At 39.9% G+C, this 16,009-nt stretch overlaps 1 long non-coding RNA gene across 1 annotated transcript; it reads right to left on the minus strand.

Moving 5' to 3' along the window:
* Positions 1-590: 590 nt before the first annotated feature.
* LOC146766412 (uncharacterized) lies at positions 591-14,795 on the minus strand. The gene is made up of 3 exons (XR_014957869.1): positions 10,418-14,795; positions 8,831-8,937; positions 591-661 (listed from the first exon to the last, which is right to left on the minus strand). It is a non-coding gene; the product is annotated as an uncharacterized LOC146766412 (long non-coding RNA).
* Positions 14,796-16,009: the final 1,214 nt, after the last annotated feature.

The raw sequence follows: 16,009 nt of genomic DNA on the forward strand, positions 1-16,009 counted from the left end.
ACAGGATCTGTCCTATCATTTTTTCCCCCCAATAGCTTCACATTGTAAAGCAATCAAAGAAAGGGTGCTCAAAACACAAGGTAGCCATGCCAAACCTTGGTGTTTAGATAATTTCCATTCACGTTTAGTTCCAGAGAATAATTTATAGCATCTTTGAAAGGTTTTACTTTGGAACTTAGATAATGGACTGAGAGAGAAAGAGAGAATAATTGCAGAGAAATAGGGTACTGACTATACTTAAGCTCTGCAAGTGCTACAGAATAAAAGTAACAGGATTGTAGCACACATATTCCCCCACTTTCACATATGAAAAATTTTTTCAACTACTCAAAACTGAACGGAAAATATGTAATTAATAGTAAAAAAGGGCAAAGCAGACAATTTCTGACTTTGCTGATAATGACACTCATCTATATGACAAACTAGTATTCACTATGATCTGACATCTGTGCTTTTGCTGAGTCACATCATATAACATTTATATCATCTGTTGATTCTGGATTTGTCTGTATTTATGCAGGTACTTTAGTAGGAAAAAGAGATAAATCTTTTTAGACCAAAATATCTTATCCTGACCATTAATTCTTTGTACCTTTAATGATGATGGAGACAAGAGAAGAGAGCTTTTTTTAGCTTTTCAGTCTAGATAAGCACTTGCAACCTGTAAACAAAACAAGAACAGTAAATGACCCAGTAATTTTAAATTAATCTTTAAGAACAGACATTAAACAAAAATCCTGACCACTTCAGAGGTTCTTGATCTGTCCAAGTAGGAAAAAAGGAATTCCCAGCCATCCCTTCACTCTGGGCTCAGGCCACAACAATTAACCAGCAAGGATGACCAAGGTCCAGCCCCTGAATCTGTGGCCAGGTATGCCTTAGTTTGCTTGGACAGACCAAAAACCAGTCCATTTTCTTTCCCCCTGTAGCCTATATTTTCTTTTACATATTTTAGGACATTTTCAGTCCACTTAGACATCTTCATCCTGCCATGGAAATTTACTTCACAAAAAGAGCAACAGTTGGTAGCCTCCTACTTAGATTGTATTTGAAAACATACTTGTAGTTGTAAACTTCTACATTCTTTTTAGCTGGAGCTCTTTTGGGTTATTGTTATGCCTAGTACTTCTTGGAGAGCATATTTTCCAGCTGTCACTAAGGAAAAATATCTGGAGGTTAGACCATCTAGCAGTGTTTTCATTACCACACAGAAACTAGGGGGGAAAAAGGAAAGAATTTATGCTAAAAAAAAGATGGCAGATTTGGGCACACACTTGCAGGTAAATTAAATATGAAAATACTGATACCACCAGAAAATCAGCTTTACCACCAAGATCGTTAAGCTTAGATAAAAATTAAGAAGATCAGATTGATTTGGCTGTAAACACCAAAGTTCTGATTTCCTGAATGGTTTGCAATCTTTGCTGGGTCAGATCCTGAAACAAGCAACCAGCTGTGATTATCTTAGGCCCTCTGAGCATATTTGCTCTGCTTTCATCTACCATGATAGTGTCTGAATATTTTCTATGTCAGAATTAGAAAAGTCCAAAGCATATTCCATAAAAATCTTTGCCATGTGTCTGTCCTGACAAATCAAATGTTTGAGACACCTTTACTTTAAAAATATTTTTTTTCCCCTTAAAATAGTTATTTGGTGCTGTCTGGGTTTCCTCGGGCTGAAGCTGGTATCCAGATGTAATTCCAACAGTAAGAAGAGTTTTTCCATAAAGATAATTTGCAGAAGTTCCCAAAGATGTTCAGTGCCTGGGTTCAATCAGCCCTAGAAGCAAGTTTCTAAGCCAGAACCACTTAAATTAACCACTTTATCCGGGGCTTTGTGATCTACATTGTCCCATGGGAGCACAGCTGTTGTCTTAACATTTCAGAGATTGAAATTCCATCCTCAGTGTAGCTGTGGTTTGATCTATTAACTACTGTGCCTTGTCACCAAATGAATGAAAAAACCTTGGAAGACAAGATGTTATGTAAATTTAGTCCATGTAACAGCAACACTATTTAGCCAACCATTACCAGTGGAGAAAGGCATATTTCACTAAGCGTGGCTTCCACGATATGTGGAGTTCTGAACTTGGCTCAGAAACAATCTGAGAAGCCCCATCAGTTACATAAAACATGAAAAAGAACAATTCAGGCACAGGACTGATGACAGAAGACACATCTAGAGAGCATGTTTAGTGTGCAGTCCTCTTGAGAAGGAAATCATGCTGGTGAATAACAACCACACAAGAGGCAAACTTCCTGTTGGTAAAGAGCAGAGCTGCCACCAGGGAGGAAGCAATATCACAGCCAGTTTGAACTTAAAATAACAAAGTGTGTTAAAAAGAGGAGGAAACAAGTTGAGATGCAAATACCCCTACACAGTCAGTGCTCTAATCAAACCACTGGAAGGTTTCTGCAGAGCTCTCCCAGAGGTCCCTCCTGGCCTGGCAGGCAGTGGCTGCTCAGTGACAGCAGGGATAAGGCTCAGCCACTGTTAAGATAACTGGGCAGCTAAGGGAGCATGTCACCCGCTGGGAATCCCCTGGAGGATTTCCCTGAGCCAGCTCCATGTCAGATTCTCTCAGTGTGCAAAAAAGGACCAGCGCACGCTCTTGCAGATGTGCTGGGGGATAGGCACAGGGCCTTCCTGGGAGACACAGGAATGATCTCCAAACAAAGAAGAAGCAGGTAGGTACAGAAAAAGCATTATTTTCAGGATGTGCATCCTTATTTGTGGTCCTTTATATAAAGCCATATGAACAAACCCAGATTCAACCACTGTGAGAATAGCTCAGGTAAAACATACACTCTACATCCTCTCGTTTCAGAGAGGAAACAAAAAATCCCCCTAAACTTGGGCCAATAAATAACACCCTAAACTAAGCACTTGAAATGGCTATAAAAATTTCTGAGCATCATTTTTTAGTGAGGAAAGACCTCAGACTTTCCTCAGAGCCTCCTCTTCTGCCTGTTACCACTTCTCACAGCGTTAATTTTGTGTTATGCTCCTTGAAACCTTGCTCTGTCCCTATCACACACTATTTAGCTCTCAGTAGGCTGCTGTGGATAAATGCTGGCATGCCCCTGAAACATCCCAAAATCTCATCCCCATAGTGATCACATGAGGATTTCCTGCTCATGAACAGACTGTTCATAAATATAAACTTTATGCATCCATCTGGTAAGAATTTGAGAGTCAAATTCAAATGAATATTGGCTTTTACAAAATTTCATAGGGACAGAATTATGCAATTTCAAAGTTTCATTCAAATGAGGTAGTGATTACTCAAATGAGGAAATGGTGTAAATGCATATTGAGAGAAAACTAGTACCTAACACCAAGATTATGTGGTAGAAGGAAAAACTCCAGAACTTTAATCTATCAAAATCAAACTATTTAGCAATAGCATGATTATCATATTTTATTTGCTATTACCACATCATTCAATATGTTGTATTTTGAATTTCAAAACTTGTAGCTAAACTGAAGTTACTTCATCATTAAAACCAAAACTGAATTTGCACAAGTAAAAATTTTAGAATTTAACCCACAAAGAATAACTTGTTTGGTAGCATAAGGGGAAAAAATTCCCAGTAAATTTAATACATCTTGCAAAAAGATTCTTTCAAAGACTTCCTAATTGAACTTTCTTCAGCTTACAAGTATTTTTTTAATAGCATGCAGAAATTTGAAAGCCAATAGGAACAAGGTGTCTCTGTACATTTTACTTCAGAATTAACAACAATACCTATTGAAAAGACAGGGGTTTTTTTCTGATTTAGAAGTAGGGCCTTTTAAAATAGTACTTTTACAAAACCTAAACCAAAACACAACTTGATTCCTTGTTCAAACACTTTTAGAAAGCCTGCAGAGACAACATAGAAAAGGTTGTAAGTCTTAGAGAAGGTGTTTTTAATCCTTTTAATGAGGCAGCAGTAATTGCCTTTGGGGCTCTCTTCAAATCAGCAATATGCTACCGCGCTTGCTGCTCTGCTGGGAAGCTGTGAAGTGCATTCCTCCTTCTCCCAGGGCCTTAATTATTGCTTCCTTCGGTGGCCACAGTCCCTTCTGATTTTCATTAGAGAGCCTTGCAGGGCAGGATCCTGTTCCTCACGCAGAGCCATGTGTGGCTGAAGTGCCACACTGCATTGGGAGGGGTCTTTGGAGCCTTCACTGGGCACTGAAACTGCAAGTTAGTGACTACTGCTGCCGACGAAAGCTTAAACCATCACCTGAAAATTCCACAACACTTTTACACACTCAAAGCTAAACGATGGCTAACTATTCAGAGCACAAATATATTCAAAGCCTGTAAATCTGTGCTAAAAGTGTAACTTCCCTGACGCCTTCTCTGCCCTGGCTCCAAAAGGACAGAATTAGAAAGACAGGAGGTCAGTTGAGTGAGTCAACACTTGCTGCAGCTTTTTCTCACTTGAAACTAGGCCATCTACTTGCTCTGGATGAGAATTTTTAAAATAAGCCCATTCCTCTGCAACTCATTCTAGATACTTCTGTTAAGTCCTAAACAGCAAGAACTGCATCCTAAATCCTGTTTCAAAATAAAGCAGATCAGTTTGAAACCCTGTACTGACAATGCTGTGCACAGTGTCAACTAGATCTGAACTTTCCTAGAACAGGGAGATCTTTGAAATCACTTTTGGCATTTGTCTCAGAAATGAGAATATTTGCATGAACAATTGTTTCAGAGCTGCCTCTGCAATGTATTAACTGGAGAAACTACTCTTACCATATCCAACTCTGCAACCCTTCACAGTGACCTTTCCAGCAAAGAAATAATACAGAAAGTATAAAACCAGACTGATCTGGCCAAGAGTTGCACAGAAGTGTATTCAGAAATTCACAACTTTTGTCGTCTCTGACAACCAAGTACTGTGCAATTTAGCTGAGCAGATTCAAAACCTGATGTATTTGTGCAGTCCAGCCCTCTCAGGGAGTTTTCTCCTTCCTCAGGCTAGGAATGTGGCTTTAAACAAAACTACATAGCTGAGTTACACTCCCACATCACCATTTAAAAATAAACTTATAGCTGACTTTTGGTAAACTGATTTTCAAAACTTTTCTGTTGATTGGTATGTATTAATCTCTCAGATAAGTACTATTCTGAGATTATAACCATTTACATAATTATTCATAATTAGCAGGGCTATCTGTGTACTACTTGTTATCTAGGACTTTCTGTTGATTACATGTATGCTACAAAGCAGATCTCAAAAATAGAAGCTTCCATTTAATCTCTTCTGCATTACACAGAAATATTTGGCACTTGTTCATAATACATTAGCTTCTAAGTAACATAATAATAGAGCTAGCTGTCTGACTCAGGGCTATTTCTGAAGCTGCTAATTTGATTTTTTTCCAATAAACAGAAAACTTTCCCCATTATGTTGCTTTTCTGCTTGCAATGAATTATCCCAGATTGCTACATAACTAGATAACCTGATAAGACAAATTTTGTTTGTTTCATATAACCTTCATTCAAAGCATCCACTACATACCATGACGAATGTAAAGTGATTTTTAAAATAAACATAGTTTATGCTTTTGACTGATTTGTACAGCAGTAATACATCTTAGGTAGCAAAGGAGGAGGTGTGTATGCTCAGGGGCCTACACTAACACAGATCTACAGACAGGGCATGTTGACAGCTGGGCAGCTGAACACTCAGGGATATGATGTGAGCTCATTATATGGCTGTAGCTGTTCTAGATTAATATTACTCTTACAGATATATTTACTGAGTCTACAGAAAGAGTTTTACCCCATAGCTAAGGAAAAAAAAAATGCTGTTTTGCAGTCACTAATATTGGTGTCCATAAAAAATGCTAGTGTAGCATATAAATATTGTAATATCAAGAACATGTTTCTAGTTTAATTCACAACTGTAAGACTAATTCACAACTGTGATTCTAGAGCTTCATACATTCTGTTCTCCTCTGGCCTTGCTCCTGAGCTCAGTGGAACAGTTTCAAGGAGAGATGAGTGGATTTTTTTTTCATTTTGTACCTAAGGAGCCAGACAAACTGAGCTGAAGGCTTTTAAAGGAATAAAACTGAAAGTTCTCTTGTTCAGTAAGTCTTGTCCATGGAAACTTGTTTGATATTTCAGTTTCAGATATAGGTTTTGGTGTCATGATTAGCCTTTCCAGACTCTTCAGAACACGAAAAGCTGAATTTAAAATTAAATTCATATCACTTTACTTGTTTTTACTGTAAGAACCGGACTAACAATCATACATAATTTAGTGAATGCATTGCTATACAACAGTCTTGACCCCACATTTCTCTCAGTTAAAAGCTCTGAAATTAATGTGGATTTTGCCAGTGAGAATGCAACTTTGTCTCCCATCCCCACTCCTAAACTGTCGAAGATCAAATAACTCCAGAGTCAGTAGCTCATTAAATAACATAGATTGCATAAACAAAATGTTTGATTGGTTCCAGTTTCTCACAGATGAAACTCTAGGGCTGCTTAATGGAGAGTAGCCAGGTTGTGTGCAGGGACTCATATTTTGACTTTTAGGTAGCTCCAAATTATAAAAGTGCAGTTCCTCATAAAAGATTTAACTGACATGAATAACCTCTAAACATACCTCCTGATTTATCATATGCAGCTGATATTACAAATGCATTTCAATAATAAAATCCAAAATAACCTGAGAATTTACTTCAATTTGCCCATGCCACATCTCAGAGGTTTCTTTGCTACAACTAAACTGACTTTTCAAAATATGAATCTGAACAATTCCTGCTGGAGGTTCAGTGTTATTTTTGTCAGCCCCTTAGGGAGCTGAAAGAAGTGGACACTGAAAGATAGTTTTCCTGCCATGCACATCCAAACTGACCATGCTTAGTGAATCCAAGAGATGTAAATGAAAATATTCTGGTGCTGTGATTGATCCAATAATAATCTCCTTAGGTGTCAGAGAATCCACTAGACAAAAACAGCAGCCCCTCTGATTACCACCTCATTGGGGACAATCCAGATATTGGGAAAGGAAATTCATTTGTGTGATGAAATAGGAGAATAATGGTGACAATGGTAGTGGCAGCATAGAAACAATGGAGAGTTGAGAAACAATTTTCCTGCAGTGAACGCTTTCCAGTAAAAACCTTTCCCTGCTAATATTGCTGGCAGAGTCCAGTTCCTGAGGACAGTGGCTTAAAAATGCATAAAAATATGACAACTCATATTTGTGGAACAGTTATAAAGAGCTTTCACTTCTGCTGTCCATACTGCTCCTATGGTGAATAAGGACTTAAGCAATCAGATTTAGAATCCTTAGTAATTCCATCCAAATATTTAAACTAGTAGTATTTAAATAAACACCTTTCTTAGTTTCATCTGTCATATCTGCTTTCATGTAAGGAAAGCAAGTAATGACTGCTACAGACATCTTAATAACAGATTTCATGTGATGTCACATAAGTCATTCTGATTGCTGTTGTCTGAAATAGCAGTACCACATCTTCATCCCCAAAGTTATTTTCAGAAAGACCAGTCATCTGCAATTACAGCTGACAATGATGTGAGATGCATATGTAACTTCAGCTCTTTCCAAGTCACCAGTTCATAACTGGAGTATCCTGAGAACCTCCATGTTTGTAACAAGCTGAGAACATTTCTCTTCCTGGGCATGAGGATTCAGTGGGGCAGTTCAGTGAAAGGAGGGAAAGAATATTAGATTTCCTACTTCCAATTCCCAAAGACTTCATTTACACGTTTTTCCTATATTTCTGCTTTTTGTCCTCAAAACTGCAAGGCAAAGTAGTAATATAAATATTTAGGTCAGATTGTGCTGCATGGGTCCTCATACTGACATATAAAGTTGCCCAGACAGGCCATGAAGCAGGGAGGACCTGGGCTGCAACACACAACCACCCATCAGCTACCCTGGAATTCTCACCAGGCTGACAGGGAGATCCATACATTTCTGTGAGGACAGAAACAGCAATCAAGCATCTGGAGATGGGCAGTGTATGTTATGAAGGAAGAAGAAGAATAGATGGAAGTTTCTTGTTAGAGGAAGAAGAATGCGTGCCCCTAGGCTGCAATAAAGAACAAGACATCCCAGTTCCCATTGTCCTTAAGTAACCACTGTAGCCATCTCCACAGACAGCATCTTTGTGGCATTATTGTCATGCTATGCAGGCCTCCCTCTCCCAGCTATACAGACAAAACCTTCTAGTTGCAGGTTTGGTCACCTATGATTTCAAATATAGGTCATGTAAGAATATTAAGCTCTCGGAAACCAGCCTAGTTTTGTTAAGGCCTCCAAGAAGTGCTTAGTTGGCATAATTCAATTTCTTCAGTGTTGTATCAACAAGAATTCTGCTAATAAAATACAAAGTAGCCTTCATGGTATGAAGAAAAAAAAGAATTTATAAATGATTCATTATTTTTTTTAAAGTGCCATATACAGAGATCAAGTAAAAAAATCTCTTGTAGAATGTTTTTTTTAAGAGTCAGGGTACGATTATTTCAGTAATTGTGTAGAAATGTGGAAGAAGTTTGTTGTAGAAAATGTCTTATGAGAAAGATCCTTTCAGGCTGGGAAGGGAGTGCTGGATTGTAAGCCATGTTATGCAAGCCTGCTGCTCCAGAAGCCAAAACCCTGCCCCATCAATTGCATAACCAGCTCCAAGGGAGATCTTTACGGAGGAGCCTCGATGGAAAGTCAGCAAGTAACCAGCCTTCCCCAGGCAATAAACAAGGCATTTACTGTCTCTTGGCATTTACTGGAGCCAATTGTGCACAATTTGATTTTTCCCCCCTTCTCATTTCACAGCGTAAACAAAGAAACAACTTACAAAAAACCTGACACTGGGCAGACTGTCTCCTGTTGACACCATTCTGGTCTGGGAATCATATTGCCCCTTTGAAATGCTGAACAAGCCTGTAGGCTGCTGGTACAATTCTGAAAGGAAGTGGGAGAGGCAAAAGCAAAACAAGATGCTCAGCAATGGAATGCACAAAAGAAAACCAAATATTTCAACCAATATTTAAATTCCTCAAATGTGGGACAAAACCTACTGATCTCACTCTTAACAACTGAAGCCACTTGAAAAAAAAATAGGGCTATACAGACATGAAAAAGTGTTGTGCCCCCCTAGGGATCAAGAGACACCTTACCCATTTATTTACCATGTTTCTGCTGTACTATTGTATTGTCTCTAGATTGTAGCTCAGTTCTGTTACAGGGCATACCAAACTTTTACCAGGTTTACACAGAGTAACAGAGCTAAAAAAAAAACCAGCACAACTTCCATTTCCCATGTAAACCTGCTTTGTTTTGAGTATTAATATTCCTCATTTGTCAGTGCTGCACTCCCAGAGCCTTCTGCACATGTATTGCTCTAATTTTTACTGGTCTGTGCACTGATTTAACACGCAGGATGCTGCACTGTTGCTTTTCCTTATAGTAAAAGGCAAAAGGAGAAGGAAAGATCCAAAGTCTAAGTCTTGAGAGCCCATTGGGCAAGTCTTTTCCATAGCCAAAACCATGCAAAGGACACATATGAATATTGTAGTTTCTGAGAACTTCCCCTTCTTCCATATCTCTTTTTCGTTTGTCCTTTCAGTATCATTCAGCTTGGAAAGGATTGGAGGCTTCACTCAGACCTCAGGCTGGGGCTGTTCTTAAGAAATACAGTTTTGTCAATAATCTTCCTTCAAATCATTCAGCAGAGCTGAAACAACTCAAAAAAGACCTGAGCTACAATTCCTTTATAAAAAGCCTAAAGGAAAAAATCATGCCCATATCTGGAGAAAGCAGCTGCAGTAATCCAAAAGAAAAATTTACTCAGCATTCTCATGCCATTATGTGTCACATTTGACATGACAAAATCAGCCACCATCCAAATGACCTACCCAAGTACTTCTAAGTCTCTGTAACTAACTGTAAGAAAGCAAAGCAATGTTGCAGCTTGTAATATAGATCTCAGCAATCAAAGACCTGTGCACTAACAGGAAAAACAAAAACAAAAAGTCCTTTATGTTTTTGGTTTCTAGGATTCCTTAGATGCATAACATTAAAACTTATGAAATTCACAATCAGCACAAATCTCCCTTTCTCCCTTCAATCAGATTGCACAACAAAAATGATTGAGCAACCCATCATAGATATCTTTAATATTCCTTCAATTATCCTGGTCATAGCTCAATATGGTTTTATTATGGACAACTAGATAACCAAATGCAAAGATAAAAATGATGAGATTAATGATGAATTAGAAGAAGCAATATTACATGTTATACACAAGGCACAAGCCAATTGTAGGAACTGTAATTTCTAACTATTTACAATACAAACCAGCTCTGGGTAAGTAACTTTTTCCCCTTCACAATTAATTTTCCTATAAAATTAATGATCATTAGTCAGAGCATTGTGATCTTACCTTGGGCACACAAAGAATTCCCTTTACTTTGCAATTTTATTGACTACTCTCATTTCTTCCCAGTTGTTTAAAATCCAGCTGCTTTGTTTTGAGATGTCAAAATCCCCCTAAAAGACAATTTTGACCATACATGTTCCCATAGTGTTCTAAAAGTCTCTTTAAACAGTGACAAAATTAAGTAATGCATGATGGAGCTTAGCAAAGTAAGGCCTTTTCAGCCATCACCTTGGCCCTCACATTGTTTTCTAATTAGTGCCTGGTTGAACTTGTGCCAAACAACACACCCTTTGCTAAGCATCCGTTAAAACACTACATTACTCAGGTTGTGCAATCCCTTTTAACTCTGTCAAGCCAAATAAATATTGCTTGGACATTATGGAGACACTTCGGGAAACCAAACTGAAACATGCTCATAATATATAACCTGAGCTGTTTTCAATTAATAATAAAAACTTCTAGCAGAAGGGTAGTGCTCCAAAGCATTTGTTGTCCTTTGACATCAATAGAAAGGAGCCAGTTAGGCACTTCTGAAAATTCCATTAGGTAGATATCTGAATATTCAGTTACCAGAAATATATTTATAGCCAGAATTTTCAATGAGCTAGAGTGGTCTGGATAAATTGCATATTTACAATCCATTGTGGTAGCTAATGCTGTGGATTATACTTTTGAGAAGAGACACACATCTTCTGAAGCAAAGGATACCCAGATGTATTCTCTGCATGACTTTAAAGAAGTCAATAGAGATTGTCCTAGTGTAACATATAAATTACTTATGTTTTTGATAGAAAGGATTGTATTCCCAGGAAACAAAAAGACATTAGGGCAGTTGTATACAGATACAGTCAGGCTACATCAGACTTAAGGAACCTGTGGATCTTATTTTTAATCTGCAATATGACTTTCAACCTAATTATCTCCACAAACTCAATTATATAGGCTGAGTTTATTTTCCATTCAGGCACTTCCAGTGAAACAAAAGAAATTACAAATGCATCTACTTACAGACAGGATTTTCTTAATGGTTACAGTCCAGGTCAACTCCCCAAGGTTTAGTTATTTATTATTAAATAGAAATTAATAAATTATTGCAGACACAGGCTTTTTTTTAAGCTTAAGTATGTTTTTAATGAACTCTGTCAGTGATTAAGGAGCAATTTGAATTAGGTAGATTAATCATAGTTATAACTCCTAAGAGCAGACAGCACGTAGATTTGTGAGAGAACATTATGTGCTTGTCACCAGCTACTACTTATTTTGTTGCCAGTGCTGCCGGTCTTCACACTCTGACAGTGATTTCCATTCACTTTTAAAGATTACACCATGACAAATAAGTTTGTGTAATTCATAGGGGACAATATCAGTGGTTAAGGCAACTGTATTTTACCCTGTGTGTAGAAGAGCATTTCATTTATTACATATACAAATATATATGACATATAAATGTGAGATACATGTATATAACATATTCTGTTTGGAAAAGGGACAATACTATTAAATACTAATAAAAGGACTAAAAGCAGGCTGACAACAGATTTTAAACATAACTCCCAACACCTGCAGGTTACCAGGTGATCCATTCTTGCATCATGCCTTTCATACTCATGTAGGCAATCTAAAGAGTTATGCAAAATCTTTACTGCCAATAACTTCATAGGATAGCAAGTTCCAATAACGATGTTAAATACGTGGTTTGGTGGTTATATTGAATATTGAATATTCATAACACTGACTTCATTACAAGATATGTAGGAAGGAAGAAGGAAGGACACAAAAATGTATGGTTAAGATGGAAGCCATCCTGAAAAGCAGCAAGTCACAGGAGGACCTGAGGGTCATTGCAACTAGCACAGTTCAGCTCTTTGTGCAGCTTTGTAATACAAAGGGTCTGCAATACCCACATTAATAATTGGATTACTTCAGCAGGTCTTTTCAATGGATTTTTGCATATTTCTACACAAGAATATCAAGTAGAAACAACACTTGACATCTGCAAGTGTTTGGAAAGACACCTTCTCTTCAACTATAAAAATATTTTCGAAAACTTATGGCAGAACAGTGACACAGCACGAAGAAGGTTAACAAACCTCAGTTTTGTCAAATAAAATGTTGATAGGTGACAAATTCTAAGCATAGATATTTACACATTAGAAAAAGTGCTTTTAAGTTCTGCTGAAAACCAGAAATGGATGCAAGAAAAAGTCAGTATTTCCTACCAGTGGGGTTCCACTGGTTTTGATAAACATTTTTATCAGCATGGATGGCAAAAGGATCCCTCACCTAGCCACTTACTCATCATTAGATGGGTTGTCATGGCATCCTCTCTCCTCATTCTCTAACTGCAGCATTTAATCTCCCAGGATGCAAAAAGCTGAAACCTAGGACAACCATTCAGATTATTAGGTGAACTACACATTCATCCACATGTCAGGCTACTGCTAGGTCATAAACTCTATTGAAGTGCAATATAAATCTATTTATTAACTACACAGCAGCATGAGACTAATTATGAACATGGTAGAATGCTCGTGGCTTCTGCAGGAGTAGGCACAGGAATTCCTGTAATAGTAAACATTAAGTATTTAAAAATGTACTTCTGATTTACAATTAAGTACATGTAATGAAGAAGCCAGAGTTAAAAATAAGTCAGAAATTTGCTTGGGATTCAATATTAAGTTTCAAAGCTGCAAAACTCAAGCCCATTCATGCTTTTAGTGGGATTATTTAAATTTCTTAACATGATCTACATAGAAAGGTTGGTGTGATCAAGATTATTCTGTTAAATTTCATGTTTTGCATAATGAATGCATGGCATACCATTCCCTATAAATCTCAAATGTGGAGAACTATTGATAAAATACGTTAAAATTTGTTGACATCACCTGCACAATAAGGATATTTCCAAGATATATTTGCCTTAAATTCTCTTTGTTTTGACAAACAGTAGCAGATTCGAGCACAATTTTTTAATAAAGTAACTCATTATATTATTAAACTGCCAGACCAGACTTCCAGCAGATGGAGTTAATTAACAAATGTAGTGCACTTCAACAGGCAAAGAACATCTAAAAAAGTCAGAGTTAAAAGCAAAATGGTAATACAGGGAACATTGATCAATTCCATACCATTTGCTAATTGCATTAGTGTTAAGAGATCTTGTCTTCCTCAGATTTACCTTGATGACTAAACAAGCATATAATCTGTGAAATTTATACTCACTCTGCTAAGAAACCCCAGTGGCTTTCTGCTGAAAACCTTTTCATGGGCTATTTCCTGTTGACTTGTTCTACTTAGGTATCTAGCTAGTTTTCCTTGGCAGGATTTTCTGTTGCCAAAAGACTGGAATGTTGAGGCTCTTACACTGACATGCAGGTTTTATATGTGTGTGATCTCCCCATTTTACATGTCCTGGCAGTTCTGAAAATGCCAAATGAAATTGAAATGCTGCATTATTTCCTTCCCACAAAATATATGAGAGGTGTTTTCTGTCTGCATTTCTGTGTACCAACTAATGTACACACAGAAAAACAACATGCAAAGATGATCCTACCAAAACCCCTTGTTGTTTAATTGTTCCTGCACAGAAACACATCACAGTTCTCAGCCCAAGTTTTGCTGCACTAACTTTAATTTCCTTAAAGACTTTAGAAATAATTTCCACAATCATATCCAAACATACACTTCCACAGACCAAAATCATAATGAGAAAGCTCTTCAGTGTTTTCAAATTTATTATAAGCTTAGCTTAAAAAAATTCAGCTTCATTTCGGTCCCGCCAAATTTTCAGCTTGGTTGGTGTGCCTAAACTGGGTGAAACCAGTTAAGAGACTTGGATGCATCCAGAGGGGCTTAAGACAGGCTGGTGGCTTGAGTCGTCACAAAACGATTTCTGAAATTCAACAATGGCAAGTATAGGGACCTAATTCAATGAGGGCAAGAGCAGGGTCCTACATTTGGGATGAAACAGCCCTGTGGAAGGACACAAAGTGAGGAGTGTCTGGCTGTGAGCAGCTGTGCTGGGAAGGAGCTGGATCCTGGTTCCCAACGAGCCCAACATAAACCCACAGTGTGCTCCAGCAGCCAGGATGGCCCCAGCACCCTGAGCCGTGCAGATGCAGGGAAGGGATTGTCTCCCAGCACCCTGAGCCGTGCAGATGCAGGGAAGGGATCGTCCTCCAGCACCCTGAGCCGTGCAGATGCAGGAAAGGGATCGTCCTCCAGCACCCTGAGCCGTGCAGATGCAGGGAAGGGATCGTCCTCCAGCACCCTGAGCCGTGCAGATGCAGGGAAGGGATCGTCCTCCAGCACCCTGAGCCGTGCAGATGCAGGGAAGGGATTGTCCTCCAGCACCCTGAGCCGTGCAGATGCAGGGAAGGGATCGTCTCCCAGCACCCTGAGCCGTGCAGATGCAGGGAAGGGATCGTCTCCCAGCACCCTGAGCCGTGCAGATGCAGGGAAGGGATCGTCCTCCAGCACCCTGAGCCGTGCAGATGCAGGGAAGGGATCGTCCTCCAGCACCCTGAGCCGTGCAGATGCAGGGAAGGGATTGTCCTCCAGCACCCTGAGCCGTGCAGATGCAGGGAAGGGATTGTCTCCCAGCACCCTGAGCCGTGCAGATGCAGGGAAGGGATCGTCCTCCAGCACCCTGAGCGTGCAGATGCAGGGAAGGGATCGTCCTCCAGCACCCTGAGCCGTGCAGATGCAGGGAAGGGATTGTCTCCCAGCACCCTGAGCCGTGCAGATGCAGGGAAGGGATCGTCCTCCAGCACCCTGAGCGTGCAGATGCAGGGAAGGGATTGTCTCCCAGCACCCTGAGCCGTGCAGATGCAGGGAAGGGATCGTCCTCCAGCACCCTGAGCCGTGCAGATGCAGGGAAGGGATTGTCTCCCAGCACCCTGAGCCGTGCAGATGCAGGGAAGGGATCGTCCTCCAGCACCCTGAGCCGTGCAGATGCAGGGAAGGGATCGTCCCCCAGCACCCTGAGCCATACAGATGCAGGGAAGGGATTGTCCTCCAGCACCCTGAGCCGTGCAGATGCAGGGAAGGGATCGTCCTCCAGCACCCTGAGCCATGCAGATGCAGGGAAGGGATCGTCCTCCAGCACCCTGAGCCGTGCAGATGCAGGGAAGGGATTGTCCTCCAGCACCCTGAGCCGTGCAGATGCAGGGAAGGGATCGTCCTCCAGCACCCTGAGCGTGCAGATGCAGGGAAGGGATTGTCCTCCAGCACCCCAGCTGTGCTGGCGGGACCAGGCTGCAGATCCAGGGAAGGGATTGCCAGAGCAAAGAGCCCTGACAGCTGGGAGCAGCAAGGCCTTTGGGGAGACTGGGCAGCAGTGCCCCAGCGCCTCCAGGGAGCTGATCAGGGAGACAGGAGCAGGCTCCTGACAGCAACATGTGGTGCAAGGATGAGAGATAAAAGACAAATTGAATCAAGAGAGAGGCAGATTGATTTGAGGACAGACTTTTCTTTGGGTCATGAGCATAGCTAGGCAGTGGAACAAGGGGCCTTGTCTCAGTTCTTTGAGATTTTAAAGACCCAGCAGAGTAAGGCTCTGAGCAAGCTGGTCTTGTAGCTGACCCTGCTTTCAGT

Source organism: Lonchura striata, chromosome 11, assembly GCF_050655825.1.
Source record: "Lonchura striata isolate lonStrDom1 chromosome 11, ASM5065582v1, whole genome shotgun sequence".
Classification (NCBI taxonomy): domain Eukaryota; kingdom Metazoa; phylum Chordata; class Aves; order Passeriformes; family Estrildidae; genus Lonchura; species Lonchura striata.